This window comes from Sturnus vulgaris, chromosome 3, assembly GCF_052056855.1.
Source record: "Sturnus vulgaris isolate bStuVul1 chromosome 3, bStuVul1.hap1, whole genome shotgun sequence".
In the NCBI taxonomy this organism is placed as follows: Eukaryota; Metazoa; Chordata; class Aves; order Passeriformes; family Sturnidae; genus Sturnus; species Sturnus vulgaris.
The window spans coordinates 64,843,768-64,865,710 of NC_142245.1; the positions used below are offsets into that span (position 1 = coordinate 64,843,768).

The 21,943-nt window shown below is 39.7% G+C and overlaps 1 protein-coding gene across 4 annotated transcripts in view; it reads right to left on the bottom strand.

The window, feature by feature from the left end:
* PKIB (cAMP-dependent protein kinase inhibitor beta) overlaps positions 1 to 21,943 on the bottom strand; it is a 52,072-nt gene that overhangs the window by 14,974 nt on the left and 15,155 nt on the right. The window contains exon 1 of one of the 4 annotated variants that reach the window (XM_014876721.2): positions 4,063 to 4,438. The exons of the other annotated variants lie outside the window; for them this stretch is intronic. The gene's annotated coding sequence lies outside the window, so the exon portion shown is untranslated. Of the gene's footprint in view, positions 1 to 4,062; positions 4,439 to 21,943 lie in introns of those variants that run through there. 4 annotated transcript variants of the gene reach the window in all.

Here is a 21,943-nt window from a genome sequence, read left to right on the forward strand (position 1 = left end):
TGAGCTTACTTGGCAATTAAGAAAAATTATTGTCTCTCAAAAACTCTAATCCCTAAAAGAAAATCCTTACCTTCAATTATTATAGCCTATCTGTTTTTCAAGAACCAAACAGACCTTTCAGAGCCTGTATGAGGCTGGCAGGCAGGTCATTTCCACACAGTTGAATTAATGTATTTTAAATTAATTCAATTAAAATTATCTTTAATTAAGGCAGATGGCTTTCAAAGAACCCTTTCCATTTTGATAAAGGATCCTTCAGTAAACATGCCATGCTATTGAAACACCTGAATTAAGTGCTTTAAATAGGTACCAAAAAAAGGTGTATATTTATATCTCAAATGATAAGGAGGCTGTAAAATCACCAGTATATATAGGATAATTTAAAAGATGACAGTAGAAAGTTAAAGTGTACTTTTTATAAATTATTTTAATGTAACACTCAGACTTTCAGTACTGAAAGGGAGTATAGCATAAAAACTTTTCAGCAGGTCCTCTTGTGACAGGACAAGAGATAATGGTTTTAAACAGGAGGATCGATTTAGGTTAGACATAAGGAAGAAGTTTTTTACAGGAGGTAGCAAAACACTGGCACAGGTTGCCCAGAGTGATGGTGGATGCCCCATCACTCAAAACATTCAAGGTCAGATTGGACAGGGCTCTGATGTCCCTGCCATTGGCAGGGAGGACTAAATGACTTCTAAAGATCCCTCCCAACCCAAACCATTCTATGATTCTAAGTATGGCTGGACCTTTAAGCTATTTTAGTTGGTGTACCATGATCCACAGAACTTTTATTTAACTTTCTTAATCTCCATGGGCCATTGATGCTTAAGGAAAGTGAAGGAATGAAAACCGAAATATTAACAAGAAATCAAGTCTTGTTCCTATTTGTCATACAAACAACATTAAGTGGAAGTTCCACATACTGAATCCTTTGGATTTAAAAGTTTAACAATCAGCTTGCTTTCCCCTCATATTTTTAGTTTTAATTTAACATTTATTCTGCTATATTCTGAGTGAGTGGTGGGTTTCATTTTGACACGCTAGAGCATTCAAATTCTTCCACGGGTTGCAGAAGCAACAAGCAAGAACTGTCTAAGCAAACATTGCTTCCCTTTGGAGCAGAATTGGATAGGATTTTCATCTTGAAAACTCGGAGGAAAAGGAGAATCTGTGCTTCCACTGTGTAGCGAGGGTACCATGTAAATTCCTGAATCACATCACTTTTAATGAAACTTTTTTACTAGGTCCAGGCAAGACAGGGACCTCTGACTGGAAGAGTGGCTTGCCAGTATTCAGGAACTGGCACATGGTGGGAACACAGTCAGTTTGATTTGCTATGGATATGGTGAGTGCTTTAATCAGCTCTTTGACCTCTCCGAAATTTTCACTTTCTGGTTTCACCCCTGGAAGCCCACAAACACAACTTTACTGGGTTTTCTTGCTCAGAAAAGAGTCCTTTTTCCTAGAAGGTTAAGAGGCAAGGAAATCCCAGATCTTGCTTGGCTTTATCACTGGAGGTTTGTTCCTTTGTGCTCTCATCCAGCCCTGAGACAAAAACAGTCAAACCCTGACAGCTACAGAGGTCATGCAGGAGATGGGACATCCTTCACCTCAACTCCTTCTCTTACCCTGAAAGAGGCAGCACCAGCCCTGCCTCCTGTCTTCCTACTCTCTCATGGCAGCAAATGCCTTCTCTCCTCTTGCTCTGTCCTACAGCAGCAAATTCACATGCTCACAGACATGCTCTCTCCATGGAGAAGGTGCTAGCCTCCCCCACCTGCCCACAGAAGGTGGAGGCAAAAACCTCCACCATCCCTGCAGAGGCTCTTCCCCAGGCAACACCACAGGTGAATCTCCCTGACAGGATGAGCAACACAACCTGCAGAGGGGGAGTTACACGTGCCATTTGGAATTGCTCACACCTGCCATTTCAATCCCTCACTGAAGGCACTCTGCTGCAGGGGGATGAGGAACACGAAAGGACCCATTTCCCTTTGTGTAGAGATTACTGCTCAGCACTGACATTTTGTAGCCTTCAGATTTTATGTTTAACTGGAAATAACAGCCCCCTGGCAAGCTGCTCTAAAACTTTTGCAGGCTCCACAGCATTTGGTCAGAGTGTGTACCTACCTGTGTAATGTGTGATTTCAGGAACTGCAGAATGCTCAGAAGAAAATTTGTCCCATCTGCTAAGCTAATGACCTCTCCTAAAACGCCTATGAGCTCTCAACATCTCTTTTTCTAGTTTTGTCAGCATAATCATATTACAGCCTGACACCCGACAGTGTAAATTAATGTCTTCTTTTATTTTTTTTTCCATGCAAATTCCTCAGAAGTTTTTATTTTCTTTTTCCCCATTTTGTCTTATTAAGCACAGAAAGAGAGAAAAGGCAAAAAACAGATAGGCTTTATCACTGAGTGAATCTTTCTGCAAGCTGATATTTCTCTTTCTAGATAGACTGAAACCAACACCAAGATCATTCTAGAGGACATGTTTCTGCAAAGATGTGTCTTTTCCAGAAACACACAGACCTAAGTGCATTGCTTAATGGGAACTCCATAGGAGGGCTTCAGGCTTTTTTTGTGGAAGTATGAGTTAAACATTTCAGAAGAAAGCCTGGAAGTCATACTGACAAGTGCAGATCATTGAGGGATTATGTTGATGTTCTAGTACTCAAAATATTTACTCCTTGGTTTATATATTGGGATTTAGTTCTGCATCAAGACCTATATATTCAAAAGGTCAAAAATAAGAAAGTGCTTGTCGTGTCTCCCAATCAGTGCATATCCTTAGAGATGGTGGATTCTTTTTCTAAACTTCACTCAGCACTGGAGATGAGTAGAGCCTACATCTCTCTAGAGCCTTGCATGAATCTGGATGGAAAACTGCAGACAGAGAGATTTCAAGGGACTCTTTCTGCAGATGACCTCTTGTCCTTGAAGAGCTACCAAAGAATATAGGCATGATAACATTTTTCTCTGGTCTTCTCTGCTACATCTTTATGTCTCAATTTAAAATGAGCAGCTGAAAGATTTGTTTTATGTCTAACTTGTGTTTTTCTTTAAAAAAAGTGCAGAAATATTTCTGCATTTTCTTGATTTCAGATGAACAGGTAAGACCTTTCACTGAACAGGACATATATGCTAGTCTCATTTTAAAACCATGGCTCGCATTCTGTCCCTTGCAACATCAACCAAACCACTACAGCTTTGTTCAATGAAATGGAGGTTTAGGAGAGCACTGTCAGAAAATAAATCCCTGCAGATACCTCTCTACAAAATCCTTGCTCATGTATCCTGATAGAGGGAAAAAAGTAAGAGCAAAATTTGTTCCTGCCTGAGAAGTTTCAGCACTCCTCCCTCAACCATAGAGTCCCTCACCCTCACATTTGTGATGACTATGTGAAGGCAAAGGACAAGCAAAACCAGCTCTTCTTGCTCAGTTCAGGGCTGTTTGTGTCCAGTACTCCATCTCAGACTGCTCATGGTCACAAATAGCTCCAGAAACCTGGCTCTGATACAGATGTCTCTGCAGGGGCTGACCTGACAGTCTGCATATTAAGGGCCAAATAGTTTCACCCAGTGAATGCCTCTTCTCCTCTGAAGGAGGAAAAGATGCACCCACAGAGAAATTGAACTAATTTCTGTACTTCTCAGCAGGAAACTCCCTAACACACTGATAGTCACAGCCAAAGAACATAATTTTAACATATAATATGAAATTTTTTTTGGCTTTTAATCTAACCACGTTTATTATGCCAAACAACAAGCTATTTCTAGTGTTTCAAAGGAGAGCCTGGAAAGATAAAGATGATCCCCACAGTGTGTAAAACCCAGCAACAGGAGAACACTGGCAAGGCTATGAACATTTAAATAAAGGGGAACTTCTCTGTTTGCTTAGTCTGTTCAAGGCAGTAAGAAAACAAGCACAGCTCGTTAACTTAAATTCTGTAGGAATAGCAAATGCTAATGAAACCCTTTTAAAATGTTTTTTAAACATCTCAGAAGAGGTACAGAACACAATACAGCAAAGGAGAGCATAAGAAAAAAGCTACTTACAGCAAAAGGAGGCTGATGAATACCAGAGACACCCAGAAACAACTGGAAAGTGATCTCAATGTCTGTCTTCTCAGCTGACTACAGCAAAACACCAAGGGGAAGCTGAACTGTTGCCAAGAAGGAAGATAAACTTGCATGCATTTAAAATAAATGAACAGATTACAAATTTACGTACAGGAGAGCATGCAATACAGGTAGACTTCTGGACTTCAGCCTTTTAACTCAGGGCACTTCTGGCACAAAAATAAACCTTTAACAGTGCCATTAAAGGCATTCTCCATCCTCTCATAACGGAAGGCAAATCTCTCTGCACCAGCAGTGCTGTAACATTCACCCCAAAGGTGGCAACTGCTGCCTGGACACCGTGTAAGCAACAAGCCTGGCTGTTCCGTGGCATTCTGCTATCCAAACAGAGAACACGTAACTGTGCCATAACAACTGCTTTCACACTGCTCTAAGATAAATACTGCTTTGCCAACACATTTTCAGCAAATATCTAAAACAGAGTTCATGTTTCAGCATCTAAACACAGAGAGTGTCACAGCAGACGAGAAAATTAGTTGGAAATTACCACATTGCCTAATTATGTATTAGCCATCAGTTTATTTGGATCAAGAATCAAGCAGCCTACAAGAAGAAGGCCATTTAGTATGGCTTCTTGTCAATCTGCACAATTCTGCCCCCCAAAATGCTAAGTGCCTTAATGTTCATGGTTCAGGTATGCCTTCAGCCCCACAGTGGCTTCAAGAGGGGCCAGCGTGACCTAGAGAAGAAAGCCATTGCTCAAGCTGTGCCAGCAGCTCCAGATTCCACTCCACAAAAATAACTTGCCATCACATAACTACCAGAGAAGCAAATTGCCACTGGAAAAGCTTCCCTGCTTGCAAAAAGGCTGCAGCAATTTGAAGCCATACATATCTTGTGTGCCACATATGTCAGCAGCAGGGCAAAAAAAGGAAAGAAACAATCAGGAAAAATTAACTTCTTGATTGAGGAAATGATTCAATGTTCTGTACCAAGTCAAGGTTGCCCCTATTTGACATTTTTCAAAGTCCAGTCACCTACAAACTGGGGGGGCTGGAGGGGAGGTGGGGGTTTATTTACCACTGAATAGGTTTCTTCTAACACAGAAGATCCAAATTGAATAAAATTCAGCTGCTAGGAATCTAAAGCAATCCCACAGGAGTTATGTTTCTCTGGATGTGCATTGGGGCAACTGACATTGGGGTCTTACCATGAACTGTTCACACTAGCTGATTACTTATTTACTAGAGTGAAAAAGGGACATTTCAGTGGATGTCAGTGGACACATAAAGTTAGGTAGCAGAAACAGAAAATAATTTGCCTACATACATATTCCTTTTCTGTGCAGTGTCATCTCTCTTTCAAATATTTAATGTAGACTGGAAAAGAAGGTTAAAAAAGGAATCAATTTCTTTAAATGCTTATATTAATTTAGACTTCAAACAACTTATGTAATAATTTGGGTATTATATGAAACCACGCTAAAACCTATACCAATGTATTCAACAATTCAGCTCTTGGCAAGTATAACCTTTCCTTCCCCAGATTCTCTCTTGGATGAATATTCTTTTCACTGCACTTTCATGTTGAGAAATAATGAAATCACTTCATGAAACGCAGTACAACCTTTGTGAAGGGCTCAGAAAACTCCTGCCTGTTTCACATCTACTAGTTATAAAAATGCTGCTCCAGAAAGTTATTAGAATATTAACAAAGGTCAGCATTTTGAAGTAGATATGGGTTCATCAAAGAGATTTCTGGATTTCAAAATACTTCAAAATAAGTTGTGCTACTTTTCAGCTTCCACCTCAACATTTCTGCCACAGTAGTTAATACAATAAAGAGAGCATAAATGTACAGGAAAACCACAATCTTGCCTGAAGCTTTTAGCACTCTGTAAAATTAGTTTTCTTCTTGTGCGTATCAGCTATGCCTATTTTATTGGTTTTGCTCAATTAACACCATCCAGAAGAAAATTCAGTGATGTACCTGTCCTTGGCCACTAGCTACAAAATACGCTTCATTTATTTTAGTACAGCTGGCAAGGCAAAGCAAGAATGGATTTCTAATTAAGAATCAGGACCTGAAGAGAGTGTTGTGAATACAGGGAGACAGAAAATGCTATCAGAATCACACTACCTGTTCTACAGTCTCAGAAAGGAGGTATGTGTTTGATGCCATGCTGATGCTCACACACAGCCCAGCTAGGGTAATGCAATGGCAACAGCACCATTAGTCCTTTTCCCAAGCTATTGTCTTCCCTCCCATTATCCCCCCTCTTCAGTAAATCATGCCTGGTATCGGCAGGGAAGCATCAAATTGTGAATGTTATCTCAAGTTAAAATGCTGTTTTGTTCCAAATCTATTGCTCACCTGAAAACCAAAACGCATGCTTTTACTACATTACTGGATAAATTGTTAGTACAGCCAGTTCTTTAAACCACATCCTTAGCCCAAAATGCTTTCTTTGCACACATGCCCTTTCAAAGCTGACATTTTGTGTATTGATTTTAGCTGCTTTAGGTAACTAAGGGCTGAGGAGAGGAAGAAAACACCATGCACATACAAAAGGTCTGTCTCTATTCTATTTTGAAGAACAAAAGCTTATATATTACAAATCTTTGTGGCTCTTCAGGGATTCAACTGGATAGATAGGATATAGATTTTTTTTTTCTGAACAATTACTGTCACTTCCAAAACTGTGACTTAAAAAACAAACTTTCACACTTAGATGTTTAGTAAGTGGTTTGGTGCCAGATAAAATAATGATCTAAGAACTTCCTAGCACACAGCAGGAGGCTTTAATGAAAGCTTATCCATTACATATGCAAGGACAGGTTATTTGCTGTAACGTTGGATAAACTTTGCTGGTCTTTCAGCAATGAGTACATTCAGAGTCTCCCAGACAACATAATTGGGTTGTGTAAAGTCCACCTTGGCACATAATCATTTTTGATTTTGTATTTCAAGTAATTTATTTTTCAGATAATACTTCTGAGACTCTTACTTGCTGGCTTTTTCTACAATAAGAAGTTCTATTTATTAATTTGTTAACATGCAAACAAAGTATTCTGAAGTTGAATTTACTGCATTTGAGAAGCTCAGTTAAGTCTTCTTCAAGACCAACCAAGTTATCTTTTATGAAATCTTTAAAGAAATCAAAATTAGACCATGAAATATATTATTGGATTGGTTGTCCAGAATGTTCTTAGGTTTATGAGACACATATAAAGGCATTTCAGCTTATTTGTAACATGCATTTGTTTTGTATTATTAGGTGTGGACATCCCTACACTGATGTCTGAGGACGTATGTCTTCCAATTTCTTTTATCTCAGAATGCTCTTGCTATAGCCATTAAAGTGAGAAAACCAGGGATGAAAAGAAGCTCTCTGAATTTCATTGGCTATAAAACTGGGGTTATCCTACACATCTTTGTCTAAAGTGAATAAAGGTGGAGCTAATCCCAGTGCAAGTAGCCATTTGCAAAGTAAAACCTTTTGTGGACTGTTGTGATGATGGCCCACTACTGTCCCTGGAACTGATCGTGCTTTTTTTTTTTTTTCTTGTTTCACACACCATAATTTTCACAGTATGTGGGAGTGGATTTTCTGCATTCTTCAGCCAAGAACATGTCTATGTATGACAGGTGCTGTGTCACCTTTGCTTGAGGTAGCAGATCTGCGAGGTACAGAGAAGCCAAACCGCAGAACTAGATGCCAAAGTTTCTTCTCCCAAGCTTCAGAAAATTACTTCAACCTACAAATTGCATATATGAAGGAAAAGCCACCTGGAACTAACCAACAGGTAACACCTGGGAGAAGGGAGTGCCTAGGGATCCCACCCATCACAGATTTTGCTCTGCTCTGGATTGCCAGGCAGCACCTGCAGCTACTCACTGCTCACTTCAGCAGATAAAGAAATCGTCACCTCTGCAATGACTCCTTCAATCCACCAGGCACAGTTCATTCTTCCTTTTGAAAACATGCACAAAGGAATACCTTGGGATTTGAAGAAAAACTGCCTAGAGCTGTTGTCTCCTAGGTGAATGCTTTGATCCCCAGGGAAGAAATTAGGTTGAGCAATAGCACTTTCCACTGTGCAGAAGCATTGTAACTGAAATTCTGTTTTTTTTATGTCAACTCAAGTTTTGCCCTAGTCTTTACACTTTAACCTCTAAGGCAATGCTTTAATTGAGTAGAAAAAGCAACATTTCACAAAATCTGGGGGTCAGGACTGGCATTTGTCAGGCCACCACTTCAAATACAAAGGAAAAATATTATTCTTGTAACCTAAAGAAACCTGCTTCTGTAATTTATGCGATGACTATTTCTTATACAAGAAGAGGCCTTGGAACCAGACCAACATTCATAAGTTCCACATTTCCAGCTGAGTACTGCAATGACTGTGCTTGTTTTCTCTCCACAAGCTATGAATTCTTACCTGTCCTTTTCTCCAATTAGCTCCTGGCTAGAAACTGTCAGAAGCACAGCGCTTTTAGAAAGGGTTAAACCAAACACGAGCAAAACCAAAATAAAAACAAACAAGAACATTGTATGCTTATTAAAGTAAGACTTGACACTAATATCATTGACTATGCTGCAAGGAACCGCTGAATGTTTCTCTGAGAGAATATTTTCCTTGTATTGCCAACATTACATTACCAAAATGCTAAAAAAGCCCTAAAAAGGACCCCAACAAGACACTGTTCTCTTGGGTACAAGAGTGGCAAAGCATCTTATGACATTTATATGCTTCTTGCAATTGGAAGTGAATGAGGTCAATCACAACACAGATCTGCTGCTCTGATGACAAGTGTAATTATTTCTCTTTTTTCATGACAGTACAGTTGTAATGATCTCTCTTTTTACATGCTATGTTGACTCACCTCACCTATTTGTTTGATTTTCTGATCTCCCCGAGGGAATGGTTATTAGAATTTGCTCCTGCCAATGAGGAGTTAACACACCTCTAAAGAAAGCAACAGCACTAAAAGAAAGCTGAAGTTTTCAACTGTTTATATTATTTGCATGCACCAAACTCAAACAGTGATTATTTACACTGGAAAGGGTTATTAGATAGTTTTAATACAAGTATACTCAGGAAAAAAAACTTATGCCTCTTGCAAGCCTTTGGTGAAGTTTAAGTGCATGGCATACATTAGTTTGTGAGGAATACTAGAGTTAAAATTCTGAAAATACTAAAGGAGGTCAGTGTAAGCTGTTAGACACACACAGTTCTAGAGATAAAGAGACCACAAACAAAAGAAGCAGAAGTTATTTATGTAATTATTTTGGACCCTCTGGGCATCAATTTTTGTGTTTGTTGTGTGTCTCCTACTGTCACCTCAATCCCCAAACAATGACGAGGCTGCACCAAGTTCAAGAGCTGGATCATCACACAGTGAGGCCTGAACTGATGCCAACATGTCCTTCATCACACAGCACAAAATGCCCCTTGTTTTGTTCCCCTCACCAAATAGAAAGTCGATTTGCACAAGTTCTGAGAAGCCTTGCTCACATGGCTTTTTTGGAGAGAAGTTCTCAGGCACATCCCAAGTTAATCACTGAATTTAAAGTTACTGAATTCTGCAACTGCTACAAAACAGCAAAGACCAGTTCTCAAGGTGGCATACATAACTGGATGAAATGAAGTAACTTTTGGTAGGCAAACTTATCATTTCACCTCTCTGTCAATCCAAGGCCCTGTGTTTTCTGGGAAAGACTCTTTGCTCTCCTTATTGTAAGCCAATCTAGGAAGTTTCCTCTTCAAAGTAACATTTTTAGGGAAAAAATGTAATACCAAGCATTCAACTTGGCCAAGCAGTGGCCAAAAAAAGAAGTGTTCTTGTTATATACTTCAACACAATTTTAGAAACTTTATACTCATTAATCCACACTAGAAATTTGAACTTGCAGCTCTTTCAATCTTAGGAAAGAAAATAAATTCTGGAATTTTCCTAACATTATTTCAGATTTATTATTAAGTCATTATTTCAGACTACTCATAGGCACACTTTGGATGATGTCTTTTTATCTGCCCATTCTGTATGAATTCTGACTCTACTGCTGAAGAAAGGCATGAGCTTTCTGAGCATTTCTCAAAGTCAGCTGAGGAGGAGAAGGGAACAAGTAATATAATTAGGAAGAGTACAAAGTAGTTCAACTTTATTCTGTTTAGTCTTCTAAAAAAGAGTTCTGCATAAAAAAATGAATTAGGGTCACTGCTTCTGGGACAACTAAAAAAAACCCTATTTAAATCAAAGCAAAGAATCCTGCTTGACTTTGCTGAGTACTTCCTGAACAGATGGGGTGCATGAGACATGAAGAAAGGTCTGGGAGGAAGCAGACTCTGGTGGCTTCTCAGAGGCCACAATCCACTGATGCTTGCTTCAGAATTTCAACACTGATAAATTTAGGAATAGACTAAAATGTCTGTATCCTGGAAAAAAAAATAAAAGAACAAACAACTCTTTCATGGTGAAAACTATTTAACAAAACAAAGTTCTTCTGTTCAAATGGGAGTAAATAGATGAGGCAGTCAGGTAGAAATCAGTAGCTTAAATTTCAGCATTGGTCATAACCATCTTCTTCCCCAAGCAGTTTTACAAGGCCATAGGGACAGGCTAGCATAGGTTTGAACTCTGGCACAGAATCAGTCAAGGTGTTGACTGGGTGTGAAATACGTTTTACACTTTTCTCATGCAAGAAGTCGCTCACTCTCTTGCCAATGACACCTGGTTTTGCTGTATGTGGTTTAATTTTTTTTTCCATCTGTCTTCTTGCCTAAATGAACATGTATCCACTGTCTTTGGCTCATTTCCTGCTCCCAGAAATTGCTCCACTTTATTTTGGACCCTGAATACAAGGTCTTTGAACTTGCTTGAGGCTGGAACACTAGACAGTATTATTTCTTCATTTGCTGAAGCAGAAAATACCCTTCATTTTTGTGATACTAAAATACCTCATTTAAGTATTTGTTGGAATTCTGTTCTGCCTTCCTGCTAATTATTGCTGTGGCTTCTTGCCAGCCACCATTTTGAAAAGTCAAATACCAGCTTCCAGATGAGCAGCAATGTAAAAGACAACAAAGAATAATTCTATATAAAATATATGGTAGCATGAAAGGAAAGCAAATGCTTCCTTGCTGGGACAGCTGGCTAAACCTGGCTAAGCAACTCTCTAATGAAGACAAGGCAGAGTTTTGTCAAAATGGGAGTTTCTCTACATCTCAATACCAGCACACTTTTCAAGGTTCACTTGGTGGAGTACAGCAGCCTTACCCTGCATTGCCTGTAGGTCTGAGAGCAGGATAGGAGGAGGTGACTGGGATAGAGCCAGAAGTAGAGGACAAATCAAGGATGAAAACTCAGTGTTATAAAATCATAGAATAATTCAGGTTGGAAATGACCTCAGGAGGTCATCTACTCCAACCTCCTGCTCAAAGCATAGTCAATAACTAATTCAGATCACACTTCTCAGGGATTTTGTCCTTTCAGCTATTGAATATTTTCAAGAATAGAAACTCCACAACTTCTTTGTGCCAGGGTTTCATTGTCATCATGAAGGCTCTTTCTTACCTCAGGTCTGAATCTGTCCTCTTCTAGCTCATAACCATAATCTCTCACCACCATAGTATCTTGCTCTCCTGCTGTGGAACTCTCTAAAGAGCCTGGCTCCACCTTTTCAGCAACATAAGAGAAGGCTGGTCATAGGTCCCCCCAAGTGTTCTCCAAGCTGAACAAGTCCCAGGCCCTCATCATCTCCTCAGGTGTTCCTTCCTGACCAACTCCTGCTCCAGTTTATCAACATCTTTTTGGTGAGGCAGAAGCGAAACTGGACAATCTTCCACACGTGGTCTAATGAGTGTTGCCCAGGATGTTGTTATGCCTCCCTTGGTGAGTAAAGTTTAGTTTGCTGTGGGCAATGCACAGAGCAGGGTAAGATGGTTACAGTTAACAGAGTGTTCAGGTTTAGCTGCTCACCCCAACAGGTGTGAAAAAGATGGGGAACTATCCACTGATACAGCAGGAATCTGTATTCTAAGAGTCTCCATGTTTTGGAAACTGGGCATGGTGACAGATTTCCAGTTCGGCTGTGAGACATATAGAATAGAGCATGTGGTACTCCAAATCAGGCATCAAAAATCAGCTTTTTTATTCTCAATAGGGCTGGCACCAAGTCCGATTTCCAGATGGTTTTCTGTTGCGTGTTTCTGTTGCTGAGAGGAACACAGTAAAAGCAGAAGGGGAAGCCCTTCCCCACAAAGAAGGAAGGAATCAGGAAAACAGAAGTAAAAACATGAAGAATGAGTCAATAATTAGTAAGTTATGTCACTTTCCATGTCACTTTTCTCTACTAAGGAACCACCCATGAAAGCTCTCACTTTTATGCCAAACAATTCAGTGTTTGATTCTGCTGCCTGCAGTAGCTTTGGCTGGCATTTTCCAGTCTTATTTATACAGTTAGATGCAAAGCAACCCATTAAAATGCTTGTTATTTATTAATAAATGTGGTGTTTGAAAGGACAGATGCTCTTGTTTACCATCCCTTTAGATTTCAGTCAGTCTTCATATCAGTGTTTATTCTCTACGCTATACAAAGTCTGACTTCTTTTGTTCTTTATCTGCTTTTGATATTTAATTATTCAAACTGCTCAATGACTGCATTAGGGTCTGGTTTAGTTGTTTCCATATTCGGAAATTTTCCTTACAGTTCACTGATTGCACATTCGTTTATTAATCTAATTAAAAGCCAATGGGAAATTTCAGTTCAAGAATTTGAACCCCGGAGTAGATGTGGCTTCTAAAAGATGCCCAGCACAGCTGCAAGGCACATACTTGGTACAGTATGGAAATGACAACATTGACCTAAGAGCTGCTAACTACACTCACCTTCAGCTATGTGTAGGTGTTCCATTTATTTGTGGTATTAGACCCCAATTAATACCTAGCAAAAGACAACTCAAATACAATATAGGATAATGCAAAATCAATAAACTGAAGCACAATGTACAATCAAATGTCATTTGAAATCCAAGTGTAGCACTACGCACCATTGTACTGCACAGCTCCAGTCTACATGAGCGCTTGACTACATGAAAAGTTTTCATTGCTGCATCCTTAAAAACAAATTCTTAAGCACTCTGAACAACAGAGGCCATAAATACTTATTTCATCTTATTTTCTAATTTTGTCTTTCAAAATAGCAGTTGGAGGCTTAAGAGAGACAACCAGGACATAGAAGGTCCAAATGGTCAACTTTCTGTTCTTAACTCTGCAGAGTATTGAGCACTACTGACATCCACAATTCTCTACCTTTGCTGCAGAGAGGTAAAGCTATTTAGCAACTTAAAGGATCAATCTCTATTAAAATTAAAGAAAAGTGAAAGACTTCATCAGAAAGGTTTATTTAATCGGGGAAATTTACTTTTCTAACAGTAAGACTTTACCCTGCCATCTGATCTCCTGCAACAGACTGGGTCATTCTTGCAGGGCTATTTTGCTTCAGTGGTCTTGAATCCAGACCCTCTGAGGAGGTCAACAGAGCAAAGATACAGCCAGTTATAATAAACAGTGCTCCCAGGATACCATCCTGCATAAGGGCATCTGTAGGAAGCTGAGCCTGGGGCTTTTGGCTGCTGCTGAGAAGCAGTAGCGGGATATAGAGGAATTGGGGCAGGATGCACAATAGCCTCTAACTCTTACTGCTCTAACTCTACAGCCTTTGCCTCTTGACCTCCAGCCCATCCTTACCATTTTCTCACTCTTTACCAACTTTTCTCATTACCTTCCATCTTACTGATGCAGAATTCAAGGTAATAAATAAACATTGCAATCTTATTACTTTGTACTTACTTGTCTTGATGCAGAAATGCAGGCATCTACAGACTGTGGCAGCCAAAATGGCAAACTACCTTTGCACAGACACAGCAGAAAGAGGGGCACCTGTGTCCTTAAGCCTGCAGAAGCTAAGGAAGCTAGAGTGTAGCATTGCTGCCAGCTGCACTGTAAAAAACCAAATTGTGGTTGCAGCATTAGGACACATGAAATACAAGAGTCAGCAAGCAATATTTTGAAGGGTAATGCAATTTTAATCTCTGGTCAGAGATTTGCCGAAGGCAGAGAAAGGATTTCAGGCTGTCTGGAGTACAGCCACACAGACGCCGGTGTGTCATTAAAACACCTTTCTTCACGTGCCCTAGCAGAAGGCAGACACAAGCAGAGCCACATAGACACAGCAGAGCTCCAACCAGCCTTATCTCCTGGCCTGAGACCAGAAAGAGCCATAGACTCAAATGGGGCTGGAGAGGAAGTATGGCTAAAAGAACTTAATCTTTCCCATTATATTGTGGAACCTATTGTGCCTGCTTGTCACTTGGAAAGGGAGAGAGAAAAGAAATCTCCCCCAAACATCAGCATACAATCTTCTGTGGCTTGCAATCACAAATCAGCAAATTCAGAGACAGACTTGTGTCTGAGCAAGGCTGCAGCTTATTTCCGTGCAGGTCATCATACTGTGCGCAGGATTTTTAAAGCACAATTATAGCTGCTGACATCCTACCTAAAGGAGTGGAGTGGTCACCATGGTAACACCTGCAGCACATGGCAGTGAACACCTGATACCAATCAATCTTGAAAACATCTTTTTAAAGAAACAGCCTCCTGGAAAACTGCAGATGGAGATTTCTTGCTGAAACTAAGAAGATGCTTGCTTTCTTATAACAAAAAATTAAAGTTTTACCTTGCCACCTTTTCATCTGACTCTCCCTCCATTAAATCCTATTCTGTATCAGTTTATAAAAGTGACAGAAAAAAAAAAAGGGTAACAGTTCTGTGTTGAGAAGAGTGACAAACATCATAGTACAGCTGGAATGTAAATGATACCTTGTATTTTCCCCCAGAGCACAAACTGTGACTTCTGAGAATATGGTAATGCTCTGGTTGCTAAAACAAACTAGAAACGTGCCTACTGTAGTGCCCCCCCACCTTCCCAGTACAACAGATTTCCCTCAAATGTTAAAAAAACCCAGAAATGTCGTCAGTTTATTTCTCCCTTTTTGCTTTCCAAATCTGCAATTCAATTTCATTGATTAGAGTTGTATTCTTTCATGGAGGTATAAGGAGAAAAATATGTTTAAGGAAGTGATGTTTGCACTCAGCTTGGCACTGTGGGTTTCTGAAGTGCATTCTGCCACCAGCCCTCCAGACACATCCAGCAGCCAAAGTGCAGATGTAGTTGCTAAAGTCTGTTGTTTTTGGCAGGTTGGTTTTTATTTCAGCTCTGTTCCACCCCTACAGCCTTTGGGTTCTCTGTGCTGTGACTGCTCCTCTACCTCTTTCAACAGTCTGCTGTCTCTGCCTCTTATCCCCATAAGGGCAAATAATCCCAGAAAATACCTCATGCACAAAGTTCAACAGCCTCAGCATTATTTCCAACATAGTCTTGTTATTTCCTATTTAATTCTATCTCAAGTTATTGATACTTTCATTATTTGAAAGTTTGCTTCTTAATTTTCCATTGAAAAATACTTTATTTTCAGATGGCTTCCATGTTTGTCATCTTCCATTTCCTCTACATTCACTTTTTCAAGTAATTCAGAGCTATAATCATCTGTTCGACATTGCCTCTCCTTTACCAAATATGATTTCAGAACAGGAGAGCCACTGAATCTGCAAATATCATTGACTGACAAAAGCTGGATATGCAACTGCCATAGAACTGGTAACAAATCTGCACAGAAATTCTTTCAGCATCCTGGAGATGTGTGGAAAAACAGCAGCAGTTGACACTGCATGAGTCCAAGGGGTTAACTCACTGAAGTCACTAGAACAGGCTCCCCTCTGCCATGCCCTCCTCACTGCTGAGCAACCACAACAGATTATGTGCACAGGAACTGCTGCCACAGGTTGTCTGAGCTCATGTCTACACTGTACACAAAAACTGATTAGGAAAATGCTTCCAAAACTTATTTCCAGAGTTCTGGTTATATCCAGAACTAACTGCTTAACTGGCCACTTACATAGAAAAATGATGTGACTATTGCTGTTCAAGAAGAATGCTATCAGGATTTTTCTGAGAAAGAAAATGCAGTAACTGGGTGGTTATGACACATATATATGTCACTTTGCATGTATCCAACTGAAATGTCAAATTGAAGTTTTTTAGCGCAGGTAGGTACAAAAATCCAGTTGTCTCCTAATTTAGTATATTATTGGCCTCTACCTACAGGTGTGTTTCAGGAGAAAAACGAGGCATGTTGCTTTGAAGCTAGAAAAATAAAGGGAATTGATGATATTTTAAATTTGTAGGAGTTGTTTTCTGCCCTCAATATGTTATGCAAATAACTCCCAGCAGCTGTACCAGGTATTTATACTGTCTGTGATGCTCTACAAGTCAGCACTAGCTGTCATGCAGTCTTGTTATATATGAGGAAGTCTGACTTTAAATCTGCTTTCATAGTGTGGAAGTTGCATTTATTCAGCTGTGGTTTGACGTGTGTCTCACAGTAAATGGCATATTGCTCAACAGGGCAACAGACTGCAACAATAGAAATATAAAGCTCCAAAATCAAAATGAATCAAAATGTCCATAACAGTGTATTGGGTTTTAATCTGTGGCAGGGCCCGATTATGGCTTTCAATCTGCACATAATCAATGACAGAAGAGATCAATTGATTCCATTGATTTTGACCAGGATCAGAAACCATACTTCAACTATGTCCAATACCTTTTGCAAAGGTAAGTGGCAAGGGAATATCAGGCAACTGCAAGAGAGTTGTTGCAGGATCCTGTGCTTAAATAGCCTGTAAAACAGTACTCAAAACTTGCCCTTCCCAAATTCTTGGTTTAAAGACAACAACATAATCCATGCAGTGAAACACACAGATGCAGTCTACCCTTGCTCTGAAAGAGCATTGTCATAAATAACTAATGAACTACGTACTTCAGCCTGGAAGCTGAACCTTATACTTACCACCACAAAATGATGATTCATTTGTTTCCCATATCCATTTATAAATGAAGGGTCAGCATAAAAAATTGGCAGTGAGGGTCAGAACTGCCATGAATATTTTCATTACCTTCTCTATCAGGTCTTTTTTGCTTTTGCTGACAGGAGGATCAGAAATCTTTCACCTCTATGCAGCCAACTCATCAGTGCTGTAGGAGCTGTCAGTACTGTAAATTTTGAAATATGTGCTAAACTGATGCATTCTGATAAGGCTGCTGCTATCCTTATGTGTATGAACTTCAAATACCATATTCCAGATAGTGAACATGGTATGTGCCTTTTAGGCTGATGTCTATTTTTATTGCTCCCTTACAAATACAATCTTTGTGTAGGCACATTTACACTGGGAGTCTTTTTTATCCCTTGATGCTGTGCAGTAGCAATAACTAAAGAGTTATTTATACAAGTGCAAACACAAACACACAAGGTTTAATAATAAATTTTCCTTTTGCACTCGTGTAAGATAAAGTGAAATAAAAACAACTTGATGAAAATTTGGCCCATAAAGAGAAAACAGGATGGGAACAACAGACCTTTCCAGCAAAACAAGTCAGATAGTCTGCCTTTCAAGTTCCCCTTTCAGATTCAGACTTCTATTCCTGGCACTTATGGTAAAGGTTTTTCCCCTTGTCCAGTTACAATTTCTGAATCTCAGTACTATCACTCAGACACATCTGATGTCTTTTTTTCTCCTCCTTTCAGTGTCTCAAAAAGCAAAAGGCAAAGATAAAGCCTGAATTCTCTGACAGGATTTTTCTTCACACTGTGATTAATGAGGTTAATGTGCTTTACTGAATTTTCACTCAAAAACATCAAAACTCAACATCCCTCTGAAGCAGTGTGGAAGAAAGGCACAAATTCACCTCCTTGCTGCTGGCAGCATGGCCTGAAATAGCTTAAAAAGGCTCAAAAATATCTGGAGACAGATGGTCTACTCCTTGTATTTTCCTATTAAATCCTTTAGACATAAACCATTGACCAGGAACTAAGACTGGACTCAGCTGCACCAACACTCCAATAGGAATTTAGAAAGTGAGAGGGTCCTCTTAGAACCCCATGACTCATTGGAATCATCTTCCTCACCTTTTCGATCTTTATCCTTTTTCATCCTTGTTCTCCATGTAAATAATCTAAAATTTGGTACTAATCCAAGTTTGGTCTGTATGCTTTGTCTGTGTAGCCAGTCATAGAATGAACCTTGCCACTGAATTTTGTCAAGATGCACCTTCCTAAATTCAGATTAAACCTGCTGCTGCTATTACCCTTTGGCAGCAATTCCTTAAGTGACCTAAACCACTCATCTGTGACAGTCTCCTAAGAGAGAATTCATGGTAACTGTTGCCTCATTCTACCTAAAGTTGAGTTTCCATCTGTCTTAGGAGCAGTCTCCTAAGTACTGACCTCTGCTAACAGGCATTTTATACCAGTTGTTGAGAGGCACAAGATTGCTGGCTGAACTCAGCTCCACTGCAGGGGAGGGACCAGAATTCAGCCTTTATGCTTCCTGTTTCCATTACTGCAATTACAGCATCTTATAGGCTGGAAGAGGCAAACTTGCTCTTTCTTCTGAAATACACAAATATGGCACCAATTTAGATTGTGCACTGTGTAATTGTATTGATCTGGAGCACTGTTTCCCCACTTCAGTGTGGTGCCCCATCTCTGGAGGCTCTGAAGTAAAAAAAAAGGTATCTATGTTGAAGAAACAAAGATGTGATGTTAAGGTGAACTGAATACTTTATCCAACTCATGCTTACGTCAGTGGGAACACTTCCAGAATCTCAAATGCAGGACAGAGGTCAGAGGGGGATTTTGTTCAGGTTTGGACTAGCAGCAAATAATTCTGCCTTCTGTGAAGCATCTTTGAAACCTGAGCATGCACAATGACTTAATCCTCCTCACACAGCCTCTGCTGAACATGAAGGATATTGGCAGGCATGATTTCCACATTGTAAACCCATATTTGAGGAGTTTATCTTTCAAAAATGGATGGAGCTTATCAATTTGCACGTTTTTACCATTCCCATACACAGAGAGAGGTGGGCTCTACATCCGAAAAGATATCGGAGGTCAATTCAATTTCTGAACCTGTTGTTGCAGCTATTAAGCTAACAACTTCTGCCATAAGCATCAGCAGCAGTAAAATATGTAAAAAAAATTATATATCATGTGTCTTTTTATCAAGGTTAAAAAAAAAAAATCTATAGCTACTTGTTAGGTTATCTTATGCTTAAGCCAAATCTGCTCACAGTTGCAGTTCTTTCCTGTACCAGCAACTTGCGTAAGGACATCCTACTACTTTCAAAAGAAATTTTCACGCAGGGGAAAAAACCCCCAAACCTTCCATACACAGTGTTGTTAATATTTATTGATAAGCGTTTAAAACTCTAAATCTGTTCTAAACATTAAAGAATGAGGAATAAATGAAGATTGTTTTGAGCAGCAGGAATTTTTTTTTTAAACAAATCTGTCAGTATTAATGAGGCTTAATTAAGCAACATTTCCTTAACAGTCCTGTCTGTAAGTACATACTGAATTACTTACTCATTTGCAGAACTGATGAATATCTGCACTTCTCATGTGGAATCTCTAAGCATTTAAGTTAAATGATAGAGTGTAAAAATAATCTGCTGTAATTAGACTTTAAGCATTAATTACACAAATTCAGATGTTTTGTTAACATACATTTTCTTCAGATCTTCAAATACAACAACGAGTAACTCTGCTCTCCTCTATAGAACAGAGTTCCTGTTTCTTCCAGGGTTGTAACTAGTTTCTGTTCCATTTTTTTCTTCTGGGACATCTCAATGTAAACCACTGGTATAATCAATAGACAGATCATCTGAGGGGTGTTCACTGCACACACCACTTCTCACCTCACACTATTTCTGTGTGTGCTGAGAGGCACAAGAGCAATGCTTTTGCCTTCAAAACTGGTCAGCCTGCAGTGCACTGGAAACATCTCTACGTACCTGAAATGGACAAGGAAGCAAAGGCTGCAGCTGTGCTAGGGACAAGGAGAGAATCCCCCCAGATGGTGAGACAACAGTAACATCCAAAAGAGGGGTGAAATATGGCAGCAATGAGCCTTGGCTTTAGAAAGATTGTGCTATCATTCCAAATGTCCTGTCATTTGGCCAGGATCTCTGTCAGAAACCAACACTCTGCAAATTCACACACCTCCACAGATTTATGCTTTGCTTTCCATTACACATAATCTTAGTATTTCAAATATTCACAGAGTTAAGAAGCAACAGATATCAATTGTTTCCAAGACAGAACCTGCTTGATGTCATGAAGGTGGCTTCAGAGAGCAATTTCTGGATGTCTGTGGCAAATCTACCCTGGATTTGAAAACTGTGTTCAATATACAGAGCTGAGTGAGAGGTTCCGGAGGTAATCGATAATGTTCAGGACATAGTAAAAAACCTGAAGGACGCAAAATCTATCAAAAACTATTAAACACAAAAATACTATGTCTCACTCAAGTAGCCCATGAGCTGCCAAGCACAGGACACATGTAGACTTTACAGTGGGAAGCACTTTCATGTGTTCATAATGTTTTCCCTTATTTTTGACCTCTCTCAGCAACAAGATACTACACACTAAACACTCAATTGATAGCAACCAGCTCAACTGTTCCCAACTGCTCTGGACAAAAGTATAGAAACAAAAACAAACTCCCCAAAATAATTCCCCATTATGTCAGTTCTAAGCAAAAGAAAAACTTCCTTTCCATACCAAAAAGAAGTCCAAGTCATTCTTAAACACTGGTTTAAGAAAACCCATTCCTTTCTGTAACAAAGCAGAACATCTAGTTTCTAACAAAGAGAAGACTACAAAAATATTTTCCGTTTTGATTTCAACCTCCAGAAGCTGGTGTGTGAGATAACCTCCAACTAGCCCCACAACAATCTCCTGCAGAGGAGAAGGACTATACTCTCCTATGGCAAGAAGGAGAGAATACTCTACTTTCTACTGTGTCTGCTGATTTTGGAGAGGTAGAAAGCAGAATCTGAAAGTGGAAAATTACAAGGGAATTCTGTGCTAATAAAACATCAGCTTTCTGATGGAAATGGGAAGGGATCTTATTAACTGTTCATTCAGTTTAGGGGTTTTTTTATTTCAAAGAAGCTTTAGACAATGAAAAAGCACTCTAAAGACTGAAAGAGCTCAATCAGACAAGAATCTAAGATTATCAATTTTATCTTCCTATTGAAATTGTTACCCCTCCACTTGGGTTAAATGCTGCTTGAATGGTAAAATGGAAAGTTTCACAGTGCACAAAGAGATGAACACACAGTTTTTGCCATACTGATCACCCTGTAAGCCCAGCAACTCTGGGCTGGTGGCTGCAGAGGCAGCCCTGCAGTGCTGCAGAGTGCCCTTCTGAAAGGGCATCAACACAAGTAACCAAACCCTGTAACAGTGCCCTTAAAAGCAAGGTGATGATGAGGAAATTTAAAAGTCAAATGCCCCAAAGAATCAACAAAGAATCTGCTTTCCTGTCTACAGAGAAAGCTCTGACATTGGGCAGTCAAGAGCAGGAGATGACAATTTATGTGATGTCTCTACCATTAATAAAGCCATAAGCATAGATATGAGAGCTGAAGTCAGCAGTTCCAAAACTAAATCCCTCTTTAAAACCTCTGACAAGAAGGAAAAGGGGTCAGAAGCCAGACAGACCCCCAGCTGCAGGATGTGGTCACTTGCCAATGTTTAACTAAAGCAATCTGCTCTCACACTGGGGGTCTCCGAGGGCTGAATGTCATTTGGACGTGAGGGGAAAGTGGTCCCAGGGAAGACAATGAGCCATATCTGATCCCTAAAGAGATGCAGAGGGGCAC